This window comes from Macaca nemestrina, chromosome 3 (assembly GCF_043159975.1).
Source record: "Macaca nemestrina isolate mMacNem1 chromosome 3, mMacNem.hap1, whole genome shotgun sequence".
Taxonomy (NCBI): Eukaryota; Metazoa; Chordata; class Mammalia; order Primates; family Cercopithecidae; genus Macaca; species Macaca nemestrina.
Genome location: NC_092127.1, coordinates 35,798,789 through 35,813,196, shown reverse-complemented (window position 1 = coordinate 35,813,196; position 14,408 = coordinate 35,798,789). Strand labels below are relative to the sequence as shown.

Here is a 14,408-nt window from a genome sequence, read left to right as displayed (position 1 = left end):
CCAAGGTACAGCTCAGGCCATTGCTTCAGAGGGTGCAAACCCCAAGCCTTGGCACTTTACACATGGTGTTGGGCCTGTAGGTGCACAGAAGTCAATAAATGAGGTTTGGAAACCTTTGCCTAGGTTTCAGAAGATGTACGGAAATGCCTGGATGTCCAGGCAGAAGTCTGATGCAGAGGTAGGGCCCTCATGGAGAACTGCTAGGACAGTTCAGAAGGGAAATGTGGGTTAGGAGCTTCCACATAGAGTCCCAACTGGGACACTGCCTAGTGAAGCTGTGAAAAGAGGGCCACGGTCTTCCAGACCCCAGAATGGTAGATCCACTCACAGCTTGCACCAAGTACCTGGAAAAGCCACAGACACCTAGCACTAGCTGTGAAAGCAGAGAAGAGGGGGTCTGTACCCTGCAAAGCCAGAGGGGCAGAGCTGCTGAAGGCCATGGGAGCCCACTTCTTGCATCAGTGTGCCCTGGATATGAGACATGGAGTCAAAAGAGATCATTTTGCAACTTTAAGGTTTAATGACTGCCCTATTGGATTCCAGACTTGGATGGGGCCTGTAGCCCCTTCATCTTGGCCAATTTCTCCCATTTGGAATGGGTATATTTACCCAATGCCTGTGACCCCATTGTATCTGGGAAGTAAGTAACTTGCTTTTGATTTTACAGGCTCATAGGCAGAAGGGACTTGCCTTGTTTCAGATCAGACTTTGGACTTAGACTTTTGGGTTAATACTGGAATGAATTAAGACTTTGAGTAACTATTGGGAAGACATGATTGATTTTGAAATGTGAAAGACACGAGATTTAGGAGGGGCCATGGGCAGAATGATATGGTTAGGTTTGTGTCTCCACCCAAATCTCTTCTTGAATTGGATTTCCCATGGTCTCTACATATCAAGGGCAAGACCAGGAGGAGGTAATTGAGTCATGGGGGAAGTTTCCCCTATGCTGTTCTCATGATAGTGAGTGAGTTCTCATGAGATCTGATGGTTTTATAAACATCTGGCTTTTCTCCTGCTTGTGCTCGCTCTGTCCTGCCACCCTGTGAACAAGTTGCCTGCTTGTCCTTTGCTTTCTGCCATGGTTGTAAGTTTCCCAAGGCCTCCCTAGCAATGCAGAACTGTGAACCAATTAAACCTCTTTTCTTTATAAATTACCCAGTCTTGGGTATTTCTTCATAACAGCATGAGAATGAACTAATACATTCTGGATACAGATTTACCTTTCCTACTTCTGCCCAAATGACTCTCTGTGGACTTTCAGAATGCCTTATTCATCATCATAGTATTTGACGCAATATTACTTCTGACCACCGGACTCACTTTATTGCCAGTAAAGTGCAGCAATGAGTTCCTGCTCATGCAATTCACTGGCCTTAGAAAATTCCCAACACCCTCAAGCAGTTGGCCAGATAGAATGGTAGAGTGGCCTTAAGAAGATTCAGTTACCATGCCAGTTGGGTGGGAACACCTTATGTGGCTGCTATAAAGCAGCACGTAATCTATATGGTGTTTTCTCTCCATAACCAGGATTTATATATCCAGGAAATCAAGGATTGGAAATAAGAGTAGCTCCACTTACTATTAACCTTAGAGTTTTACTAGTGAAAATTTTGCTTCCCATCTCAGTGACTTTGTATTCCGCTAACATAGAAGACTTAGTTCCCAAAGGAGGAAGATTTCCTCCAGGGGATACACCCATGGTTCCCTTAAACTGGGAGTTGAATTTGCCCTCTGTTCACTTGGGCTCCTCATACCATCAAATGAATAAGCAGTGGTTGGGGGAGGAGGGAGGATGCTATACTGACTGGAGTGATTGATTCTGGCTTGTTGAGGGTTGCTGCTAAACCATACAGCAAGGAGAAATATGTCTGAGCTGAGATGTCTGCTGAGGCAAAAGGAATATGGAATGGATAATGGAAGAAGAAAAGTATAAATATCAGCTAAGACCATATGACTAGTTGCAATAAAAGCATCATAATGAGTGTTTCTTTCTTATTTTGATATGAACACACACATAAACAAATTCTTTTCTTGCCCTCCTCCATTTCCCTACCACCTGTCCTCATACCTCTCTCTTTTTTGGAGACAGGGTCTCACTTTGTTGCCCAGGCTGAAGTGCAGTGGCACAGTCATGGCTTGACCTCCTGGGCTCAAGCAGTCCTCCCACCTCAGCCTCCCAAGTAGCTGGGACCATAGGCACATCTCCCTGTGTTGCCCAGGCTGGTCTTGAACTCCTAAGCTCAAGTGATCCTTCTGCCTCAGCCTCCTAAGGTGCTGGGATTACAAGAGTGAGCCACTGTGTCTGGCCTAACCTTGTATCTTACTAAGTTACGGAATATCAAAGGGGGAAGTATGACTCAAGTAGAAAAGGAATGAGCATCACCAAATGACAGATAAAGGGGCTTCAAATATTTCTGATACAAACAGGATCAGTGTTTCAGGTTGGAGGAGAGTTGTATGATGTCAGGTAGAGGCATGACATTGTTATTATTTTTATTTGGGAGGTAAGTATAGTTAAAAGAGGTATGTAGAAAAGGGGCAGACTGCAATGCCTTTGTTATGTGTTGACTAAGCTGGAACTATGTTTCCCAGAATTTATTTCCTGTATGGGTTTTGGTAGGATAAAGCTGGGGCTGGCTACAAAAGAAATTTGTAAGATTTGGAAGGTGGATGTGTAGTAGCCGGTATTACACTCTGAAGCTTGGTGGAGGGTACAAGGGACCTGCTGCTCCTCCACATGAGGCAGCCACTGGGCCCAAATTCTCCTAGCTCCTGTCAGATCTCTTCCTTCAGTTTCTCTGAATCTTAGGCCAGTGTGTTTACAGCTTTGTGGTGAAGTGTGCCAGCATTCTGCACATCCCCATTGAGACTGGGGATGCTGAGAGACAGATACAGGTTACAGTTTGTCTTTCTCGGTTCCCCTACTTCACTCACCTTTTCTTTGTTTTCCATTCCACAGATTTATAACTTCAGGTGGCCTGCACCAGACCCACAGGGCAGTAACAGTCTTCCACTGAATTCTTTAGCAGTTTTTACAATTGCGTAAGGTCAGTCGCTTTAATAATTCCCTTATTCCATATCACTTATACTGGCATTGCTTTTCTGCTAAAACCTGGACTAAAATAAATGAATTCTGGTTTTTTTGAACCAAACTCTGACCAATAAAACTTAAAAGGTAATGGCCTATCTTTCTAGTTCATTTAATAGATAGAGTTAAAAGTTCATTCTGGGCTTATTCTTCACTACCAAACACATATTTTCTAATCACTTATTGCTAATTCATATATGCATCCAAGCATTGTTTGCCAGATATTGTGTGAGTCCAACAATGAATAGGGTTGGTTCCTGCCTTCAAAAGCTAATGGAAAAAGACAAAAACAAAGACAAAAACAGATATGGTAAATGTGACTTTTACTGCCACTGTTCCACTACTCATTCAAGGTTACTGAAGATTGACTATTGAAAGTCCTCTAAGTGCCCAATCCAGTAACTAGTTGTTTATTCTTATCCCATTTAACATCTCCAGAAGCAATGAGCATTGAGCATTGCTAACTATTGTCTAGAAAGTGAGCTCTCTAAGAGCAGGGTTCTTTTTTGTCTTGTTTTCTGCTGTGTCCCCAGCACACAAAATAATACCTGGCATGCAGAGGAGGAGTTGATACTGGTTGAATAAGGCTGGGCATGGTGGCTTATGCCTGTAATCCTAGCACTTCAGGAGACCGAGGCAGGCAGATCACTTGAGGTCAGGAGTTTGAGACCAGCCCATCTCTGCTAAAAATACAGAAATTAGCCAGATGTGGTGGCCTGTGCCTGTGATCCCAGCTACTTAGGAGGCTGGGGCATGAGAATCACTTGGATCTGGGAGGTGGAGGTTGCAGTGAGCTGAGTTTGTGTCACTGCACCACAGCCTCGGTGACAGTGAGACCCTGTTTTTTCAAAAAATATTGTTGAATAAATGATTGAATACATTTGCTTGTTCTTAAGATTTGCTCTTCCATTGGTTTTTGAGATATTGTAGTCTTCATGTATTTCTTTTACTAATTTCTCCCCTCTATTTTCATTGACCTTTCCTTGATAAATTGAAGCCTTCCTCAATATTCAACCTCTGCTTACTTACTTCTTTTATATTACATTTATTGTTTAAATAAATATTTAATGATTACTTAATCTGCATTAGGAATTATGCTGGTTACTTGTGACCCAACAGTGAACAGGTCAAGTGTGCTTCTCTGATTTCATCCAGTTGCCTTCAGACAGTGCTATCTCCATGAAGGTGACTTCCAGAATTTCAGCTACCTCCTGGAACTTTTAAAAAATAGAAACCCTGTGCTCAAATTCAACATTTCCATTACAGAACTTGACATCATTCACCAAACTATTCTTACATATAGGCACCAGCACCCTGGTGTTCATTCTTCTGGCTCCACATCTCTTGAGCCTACATCTGAGGCTCTCCATCTTCTGTCCCTAAATCTCCTGGTCTACATTTATCCATTCATTTCACTATTTTCCACCCTTCCTGGACTTGTGGACATTTCTTGGCACTTTATTTTGCTAAGAGCCGATGCTCCTTCCTCAGTCTGGAATGTCCTTCATTCTTCATGTTTTTTTCCAATGAAAATTCTCTTTATCTGTCAAAGTTCAGCCAATCACTACCCAAGAAATGCTCAAATTAACCCAGTAGGAATCAATCACTTTTCCCCACTTCAATTGTACTTTTTTCTGTCTTTCATTCAAGTAATTATTAACTTATTTTCCTCCCCTAATAGATAGTTGGCTTCTTAAAGAGTTTTATTTTTATGGCTCTGACAGTAGCGTCTAACATAATAGTAACTGACCATGGTAGGTACTCAATAAATATTTAGTAAAAAATATACAGGGGCAAGAATGAAGCACTTTACCAAGGGAGGAGGCTGAATATGAAAGTAAGGTAGGAAGAGAATCCACCAGTGGGACCAAGCACAGTACTTAGAACCTGGGACTGTCAGAGGCAGACTGTCAAGGTCAGATGGGCACAGGCAGGGATTCTGAAGAGGTTTGTTTGAGGAAGGGAGTGGAGTTCAGCTGTAGAAGGTTTGAAACACTTTTGGCCCCAGAGGTCATTCTCATACTGGAATTCATGGAAACTTCTCTCAGTTTTTGAGAGACTCTCCTCTTGACCCGCCCCAGCATCAGGCAGATCTGTATTCTTTCTCTCTTCGTTTCTATACCATGCTAGAGCCTCTCTGGCATACATGAAAAGGTACTGACTGGTGGGGGGATTTTAAAAGCTGGAAGGACATATTTGTTGCCCGAATTTCTCTGTCTCTAGAATATCTTTCTGTGTCTTCTCTGTAAATAAACACATCTTCCAAGTAGAAGTTAGAAATCTCAAGTGTTATTATCTTATAAGGTATGAGGGTTATGCATTTGGCTGAATCTTATATCTCCGTGTTCACACACACACACACACCACACACACAAAAGTCTTGAGGAGATGAACATGTCTCATTGTGTTCTGTCACATCCATTGCAAAGGGAACTTGCCAAAGCTGTTCATTCATAACTCTGACTCAGTGAGGAGTGGCTTTCTTGGGCTTGTATACATGATCAGGCCTCTTTGATCTGATGGCTCTGTTATTTTGAAAAAATTTTATTTTTTCCAAAACAGACAGAAAAATGCAGTTTGCTTTTTAGAGCAGAGATAGTGGCAAGGCAAGTCATTTATGAGTTATTGCAAAATACCACAAGGAACAGCAGCCCAGGAAGGAAAGGGCAACTTGGGCAACATGTTGACAACTATCTGGACGAATTAGAAAAGTGTGTTCCAGCAAGAGTTGGGATTAACAACAAATAAAACCACATCCTCTGCGGAAAATATTAAACTTGGGACTAGACTATATTTTATGTCTTTGTCCAGACATCAGGATTTTAGGGCTTGTGACAAGAATGATTTTGGTGAAATGTTTTGTGATGGAAGATATATTATGATGATGATGACTGTTCATTATGCTCCTACATTTTAATTTGGGATTATTAGCACTAGGTACTCTTTGCAAAAAAGGGATGATTTCTACTGGATTTATTGTAAGGTGCATTCTGTGGCCATCTTTTTTTGAAAATAATAAATTGTTGTGGATAAAATTATGTATAGCAAGACAGCTTGTGTTTCTCTCACCATTTCAAGAGTTCCAGTGGCATTGCTCTCAGTATGTTAGATATGTTAGAGGGTTGATTGGTTATGTGGGCTATTCTGTTTTTGTCCAGAGTCTGTGGATATAATCTACTTAGATTTTGGGGGTCTGCTGTCTCTGGCCACTCCAATTCTGGGTCTGACATCATACACATGTGTATGATTTGCACTGAGGTGCTGCTTCTCTTTTGGTCTGCTCTTTACCAACAGGCAGTAATCCTCAGTTGCCAGAGTCAGTCCTAACTGGAATCCATCTGGCTCTCTGCAGCCCAGTACCCTTCCCTAGAAATATTGAGCAATCAACACTTTATGTTTTTTCACCCCTAATCTATGATTTCTCACTTAGATCATGTTTACGGTTCCTAATGGCTTCTCTAGAAGAGATTAATTATATTTTGCAAAGAAGTGGGAAGAGCTAATTCAGTTGATGTGTTTATCTATTTCATAATATTTCTAAAGATCTTAATTTATGTTTTGTGCACAAACATCACTCTAGTCATTAACTAATGGTCAGTGTCATCTTTGTTTTAGCGAGGGAGACCAGAAGCCTGAAGACATGATCGTCTTACCTCATGACCCGGCCTAGCCACTTAGCCTGTGGAAGGGTCAGGGTTCCTGTCTTTTAGGTCTTGTTACTTTAGTCATTAACCATGTACCCTCCACAATCTCTTTCAGCTCATTCTCCACAAGCAGTAGCCGGGTAACAAACATTACAAGGACTCAGACATAGAAAATGTTCCAAAAATCGTAACTTTGTTACATCTTACGCTTTCAGGGAAAAAAAACAACAAAAAACTTTCCAACTTAGCATCTGGACCTCAAAAGGAACCACCTAATTAGAACAAGGTTTCTTAAAAGCAGAAAAAGTATTTCTTATTTACTTTAGGTTTCTGTAATTTCAAAACTTGGGCATTTTGTATAAAATGCTTGAAAAAAGAAATAGCCAGTGTAAGAAGTATGCTAAAAGTTGAACAGTAATTAGCCCCTCTGTTGAAAAGGAAAATGAAGGAAGCATTGAGGTTTGATTGTGCAAGACACTGTCAGGAGAGAAGGAGAAAAGAGAAATAAGGTAGAAACTCACTTTTGCATGTTTTTTTTTTTTAAACCCCCATTTTTTGTGGAGGCCAAGATCAGTGGTAGGCAGGACCCGTCTGTGTATCTTGGGAAGATTTTAATAAGGATCGCCTTTGCCTGTGTACACGTCCAACTGTGAGAAACACAGAAGATTCACTGGGGACAAAGTGATCGGCTCTTTACCAACAGGCAGTTGTGTCCCCAGTGAATCTTCTGTTCCTCGAGATTTCGGTGAAATCCAGGGGTCCCTTTGGTGTCTACTCTATCCTCTCACACTTACCTGCACTCTCAGAGCACTTTGTCTGGCAGCCTCACGTCTGCCGAAGTATGAGAGTACTATCTGAGCTCACAGACTCAGAACAAAAGGTGAAACAGAGAGTGTGCTCATGAAAGAGTTTTGAACAATCAATTTCATCCCTAACGTGCACGTGTACTTGCTTAGTTCATGAATAAAACCATTTTACCTCATTTTAAAAATGATTAATTCATCTACATAATAGTAGAAAACCCTTTGCCATGTGCCAATGAAAAGTAACTTACCTTTTCTCTTCAATTTCCTCAACTGTAAAAAAGGGATTTGACAGGTTTCCTTCCATCGCTGAAATATATGAGTCTATTTTTATTTTGTTACTAACTGAAGCAAATAATCGTATTTTCTCTTGTAAATGGGAAGGGTGATTCTGCTATTTATCTGGGTGGTCTTGCGAGTTGTACAATGTCAAGCACTGAGCTATTGGTGTGGAGTTTGCTTCTAAGCCATTCACTCTGTCTTTTATTTTTTATTTTTTGTAGTTACTCGTTCTCTATGAACTATACTGATACTTAAAAGATGTTAGAGGAAGTCATGAGATGTTCATAAAATTCTGCATGACTTACAGAGCAAGTGCTGAATAAGTATAAGGTTTGATTATTCCTAGCAGCAGTTGCCTGCAAATCTGGTCCATGCTTTTGATGGTAATTGTTTTTTTTTTTTTTAAATAAGTTCTACCATCTTTATAATTTTTAAGTATATAGTTCAGTGGGCAATCTCTTTTGGTGAGAAATAACAGAATGAGTTATTTTTCAAAGCATATTTTCTAAACTTAGAGGTTGAAGGGAGTGATAATTTGGTTCCTTGAAGGATAAAATCTGAACCCTCTCTCATGACTGGCAAGGCCCTACTGGACCCAGCTCATGCTGATAGGTCTGATGTCACCTCCTACCATGCATCTGTCTACATGTCAGCCAGCTTGCCTTCTTCCTGTGCCTTGAGTGCTCCAGATGCTTCCTACATTAAGGCCTGAGCACTTTCTTTTGCTTTTGAATGGAATGCCCTGTCCCTGGATTTCCATGGCTGCCTCTTTCTTGTCATTTGACATTCTGCTTATTGTTACCTCCTAAATGAGGGCTTCAGTGGCTACCTAATTAAAACTAAACTAAAAAATTAAAACTAGCCCCCATCTCCACCCCACCTCCAGTCCAGTCAACTGTCTACCCTATCACCTAATTGTATTTAATTAATGCTAGGTAAAATGATCTTGTCCATTTATTTGTCTCATTGTTTCTTGTCTGTCTGCCTCTTGTAGAATGTAAATTCCTTGAGTGCACAAACTTTCTTTTGGTGACCACTGCATTCAACAACTGTTTACAGAGTGGATAAATAAATGATTACTCTCTGCCAGTGCTGTTCAAGTGAACTCATGATGTTCTCTCATTTGTACTATTCAATATGGCAGCCCCTAGTCATATGTGCCTACTGAACACTTGAAATGTGGCTACTGTACTAAAAACTGAAGTTGACGTTTTATTTAATTTAATTAATTTAATTTTTAAATCATTACATGTGGCTAGTGGCTACTGTACTGGACCTCAAAGCTGTGTTTGGCCTATGGTACTTAGTAACTGAATCAATCAATAGCAAGATATCAATAGTGATGTCAATAGCAACAGCAGCCGCGACTTTTGGAGTGTCCTCTTCCTCTTTCATGATACTTTCTCTTTTTCTCTCTCAGTGGGATCAGTGAAGTAGAAAATTTTCATCCAACAAGACTATGAAATGCCATCTTTTGAAATGTTTTTAGCATCCTTCAATGTGAGCTGTAGAGGAAGTTTAATTAATTGTCCTATGCTTTTCTGGGCTGCTAAAATGCATCTTTATCATATACATTTTTTTCTTCTAATAACCTGTTAGTTGTGAGGAATTACATATCTAGTAGTTTCTTAAGAGGTAGGATGTTAAATAGCTTTCAACTAAAAGTTTAAAAAGTATATGCATCTTTCCAGAGGAAGACATTCACTATTATGTAGCACTCTTACTACAAACTGTAATTTATTCAGAGGAAGCAAGGAGAACCAACATTCCCATTCATAGTTAAATCAGGACAAAGCTCTTTTGTAAAGAAACTGTTTATGTACCTTCAACACTTTAAGGCATCATTTGGGGCGTATTACCTTACAGGTGATTTACATTTTCTGTTTAGTATCACTTCTTTTCCTTAGTCTGTGAAAGGAGGCTGAATGGAGAATTTTTTCCAGGTTTGCAGCTTTCTGCTGCTTAAGCCTGTAGAAATACACCATGTATTTGGAAGTGTGCTGCTAGGGGAATAACAATTTTTAGACTGCTGACTTGTCCATCGTTTATCATCATTATATGCTGTCTGTCAACAGAAAACCATTTCTCAGAATTCCACGAGGAGTCGTTCCATATAGAAGTATGGAGTCTTGTGACAAGAAAAAGGCATTGCAATGAAAAGTAATAAGAAAAGGGGTGGAGGGATAAACAGAAGCTTTTAGAGCTAATTCATGGCTGGCGTCATCTCCATTAGCATTGGGACTGTTTGACATTGAGTTCAGAGAACACGACCAGGGCTGGTTTCCATCTGTCATGGTGATTAATGGGAGTATTGTTAGGTAATAATAGTTTAATAACATAGCTGGAGCCAAAGAGGCACACCGAAAGTGTGTATGTAATTCTAAAACCAAGAGGAACACAAGAGCCAGGAAATTGGGGTCCTGTTCTCAGCTCTACCACTTAGAAAAAGGCAGCCAGTAAGAAATTTTCCCCTAAGTTGAAAATGGGTAAGAGTCTACCAATGGGGTAAAAAGGGTTATTTCAGCTCTTAGGAAAGATGGCCATCTTGGTGATTTTAATGTACTTGTATCTCACGAATCGAAAAAGTTTGTTAAACTATAACTCTTCTGAGACATGTGAGTAATGGCAGCCAATGAATCAGACAGGGAAATAGACAATTCTTTATGTGAATAGGCTGGATTCAAGGATTCAATTCTTCCAAATAATGTCCAGATTGCATTATATGATTGGTCCCACACTTGACTCAGTGGCTATCCATCATTAATGTGAAATCTAAATGAAGTTTTCTTGCTCTTCTGGGGCTGCAAGAGGCAAAATCTGGTCCACCTGTAACAACATATTGAGGGCAAATAATGAAGTTGCCCTTTCCCTCAGATAGCAGCAACCGTTGGTGGGCCACAGAGCCAACATGACCCATACAAACGCAGAACCTAAACCATATGGGCTTTTACTCTACAATGGTGGAGCTTGTAAAGTGAGAAATCACCTTTCTTTCTTCTTTTTTCTTTTCTGAGATAGAGTCTTGCTCTGTTGCCTAGGCTGGAGTGCAGTGACACGATCTCAGGTCACTGCAACCTCTACCTCCGAGGTTCAAGCGATTCTCCTTCCTCAGCCTCCTGAGTAGCTGGGATTACAGGCACCCACCACCACACGTGGCTAATTATTGTGTTTTTAGTAGAGACGGGGTTTCACCATGTTGGCTAGGCTGGTCTCAAGCTCCTGACCTCAGGTGATCCACCCACCTTGGCCTCCTGAAGTGCTGGGATTACAGGTGTGAGCTACTGCACCCAGCCATAAAATAACTTTTCTTACAGAAAATGGGCAAAGAGAGACTATTTATATATTGGCTTTCCTCCCTGTCAAGCAAAGAACCACCAGACCTAACGAGATGCAATCCAGTTTTTACTCAGAAAATTTCCCCCAAATGGATCTAAGCATGAATAGAAAAAGGTTTCAGGAAGTAAGAGTGGGTTTGTGTGAGAGGGGAGGACGGAACCTGGCCAAATGCCCTCTGGACCAAGTGGCACGTGTTGACCCTATTGACTATTGCTCCTTGTTTAGTCTTTCACGGTATCATGGGAGCTTGAACTCCTGTGGGAGACAGAGGCCAAAATACACTAAGGCTAACAAAGGAAGATTGAAAGTAAACTGCAATCCAGGAGAAGGAATAAGAGGGCTTTATTTTTTATTGCAGTTGTAGTTGTTGCTGTTGTCTTTTTTTTTCCTCAGTGGTTTAAACTATATTTCTTTTCCCCAGTGATTTGAACTAAATTTCTTTTCCCACTTTCAAATGGATGTTCTGGGGGCTGAGAAAATTAGGACAAAAATTCAGGGTTCTCAGATCAGGTAAAGGATTTTATTATATATTTGCAGAGAGGGTAGATGCTCTTCATCTCCTATGCCTGAGCAAAAGCAAATGGCTGTCTGAAGGCAGTCAGGGATACTTTCTATCAATTACAATTGGGGGGAGGTGATACTGGGTGTCTAGCGTGTAGGCTTCTATTTAAATCTGGTCTCCGTTGGAATGTGTTTACACTATACAGAGTTCAATGCAGGATTTGATTTTAGTGGGAGCACAAGGTTTTGCATTTGCTTTTTCTTCCCTAGGGCAAGTCAAGGGGAGGAGATCTGATAAGAATGAATCAGGGTCAAGGATATTGGCCCGGTACAAGGCTGTGGAGCTTTGGTGTAATTGGAGAATGAGTTGAGGGTCTGAACTTGTGTTGGCTTTGTTTTAGACTTTTCCTTCCTAAAGAGGCCTTGTGGAAGGAAGTTAGACGAGTCCTAGGCCCCACAGGCAAATTCTTGCTTTTCCTTCATTTCCCTTAGCACATTTCCTTGGACTAAGCTTTGGTTGTCATCAGAGTGATAAGATGAAGAGGAGACTTCAGCGTAGGCTGGGGCAATAGAGGGGTAAGAGGCCACTTGATCCTTCTCTGGCCTTGACATAAGTGGAACTATCATGGGCTTTGGTGCAAAGTCTCTGGGTAATAAATGTGAATTTTCTTGGTCTTCCTTTCTGAACATGCATTCCTCTCAGAAACGTTGAAGGGATGACTGAGCTAAAGGACCATGGATCCCCAGCTATTATTCAATTTTTAACTTAAGATATTATTTGTAAAGTAAACACTTCCAATATCTATTTTGATGCTGCTTCTATTTCTCAAGTAAACTGCCACATATTCTTGACTTCAAGCTGAACAGGCATGGATGGATCTATCTGTGATCTGAGTTACAGAAACCGTGAAAGAATAAAATGACATTCTCATAGTAGTCAAGTCAAAGGATAGATTTGTCTCCTTTTCCCTCTCTTTTGTTAATTTACTATAAATCAGTGCAGTCAGCTTGCTGTAGTGCAGTGAGCACCAGCTTGGAAGTCAGATGCTGTGCTCAAGCTTTTGGTCCTCCTTCACCAGAGTGCATAGCCATCCAAGTCCTCTCATTCTATAAAAGAAAAAAGTTGAGGGTTGAAGTGGAGAATCACCAAGTTCCCTTTCAACAACACCATGCCGACACAACAAAGCAGACAACTGAGGCAATTCCAAAAGAAAATTTATGTCCAAAGACTTGTTTGCTTGAAATATAAACATCAAGGCATAAAAATAACTCTAGCAGTTTAGTTTTAAAAGTTAATTTTGAGTTCCTTATTAATTAAGTAATTAGAAAAGTGTTCTAACTGCTGTTAGTTGAGGCAAAGACACTTTCAGAGTTTGTGTGTGTGTTTTATTTAAAATGGCTATATGATTAATTCTTGACTTAATTTCAAAAATAAAGATTTTAACATTCACAGAACTATTATATACTTGACAAGATTTAATCATCCGTTTAATATCCATGTTATCTCCCAAAGACATAGTTGGTTACTCTCCACATCAGGTACCTATTCATTTGTGTTCATCTCCCGAGCTCCTTGTCTTTCTTGATGACCGAGTCTTAGTACTGTTATCTTCTATTCAGTTCCCTGAGGCCTCTCAGAGGGGTTAGGTGTAGAATGTGCTAACAAGACTATGGGTTTGATCTCCACACAGGTCACCTGTTTTGCCCTGTTCTTTGGCCATAGCTTATGCCTTTTCTCTACCAGTTACTCACAAATAAGCCCAGGAGAATTTGCATGGAGTTGCACGAATCCATCACCTCTGTGGGAAACAACAGTTTAAAGCGGGCTTTATTCTTATGATAATGGGTCAGTAATAATGAGATGATTGTTGTCAGGCTAAGAAAATATGAGAGTCTGCCAGAAGAAACCATTTTGGCACCCCCACAGTGTATTAGTCTGTTTTCACAGTGCTACAAAGATACTACCCAAGACTGAGTAATTAATAAAGGAAAGAAGTTTAATTGACTCGTGGTTCTGCAGGACTGGGGAGGCCTCAGGAAACTTACAATCATGGTAGAAGGCAAAGGGGAAGCAAGGTACCTTCTTCACAAGGCAGTAGGAAGGAAAGAAGAGCCCAGGGGAAACTGCCATTTATAAAACCATCGGATTTCATGAGAACTCACTCACTATCTGGAGAATAGTATGGGGGAAACTGCCAATGATCGAATCACCTCCCACCAGATCCCTCCCTTGACATGTGGGGATTATGGGGATTAAAATTTGAGTTGAGATTTGGGTGGGGACACAGCCAAACCATATCACCCAGTGACAGTCACACGCAGAACGCTGGAAAAGAGAATCAAACGAGACAGCCCCTCTCAGTTCTGTTGCCTAGTCTGGTTCCTTCTAGGTGATGGACATGGGACACGCTTCATGGCTGGTTTCTGAACTGACAATGACTGAGTCTCATATTCTCTAACAGAGCAGTATGCTAGCTATCTGGGGTGGCAACAACAGAAAAGAGGCCCCAAATATAACCTCTACTTTACCATGATGATTCATCATTGTGCTTTATACGACTGCAATGTCTTGACTGAAGAAAGTTCTCTCTTGTTTGTATGTGGTGATTAGTTGCATGGTATACTGTGAAACTGAGTTTTAAAGTTTCCATAGTTATATTCCTTTCTGGGCAGGAATTTCCTCAAACTTTCTATCTAAAAATTTCCAGTGAGAAATTGTTAGAAGAAATCCGGGAAAGACACAATTATTTG

At 40.7% G+C, this 14,408-nt stretch overlaps 1 long non-coding RNA gene across 4 annotated transcripts in view; it reads left to right on the top strand.

Annotated features, from left to right (window-relative positions):
* The window catches only part of LOC105463502 (uncharacterized), a 287,881-nt gene that overhangs the window by 110,765 nt on the left and 162,708 nt on the right, over positions 1-14,408 (top strand). For all 4 annotated transcript variants that reach the window (XR_011620894.1, XR_011620890.1, XR_011620891.1 and 1 more), the window contains exon 2: positions 2,963-3,050. This is a non-coding gene — a long non-coding RNA (uncharacterized lncRNA). The remainder of the gene's footprint in view (positions 1-2,962; positions 3,051-14,408) is intronic.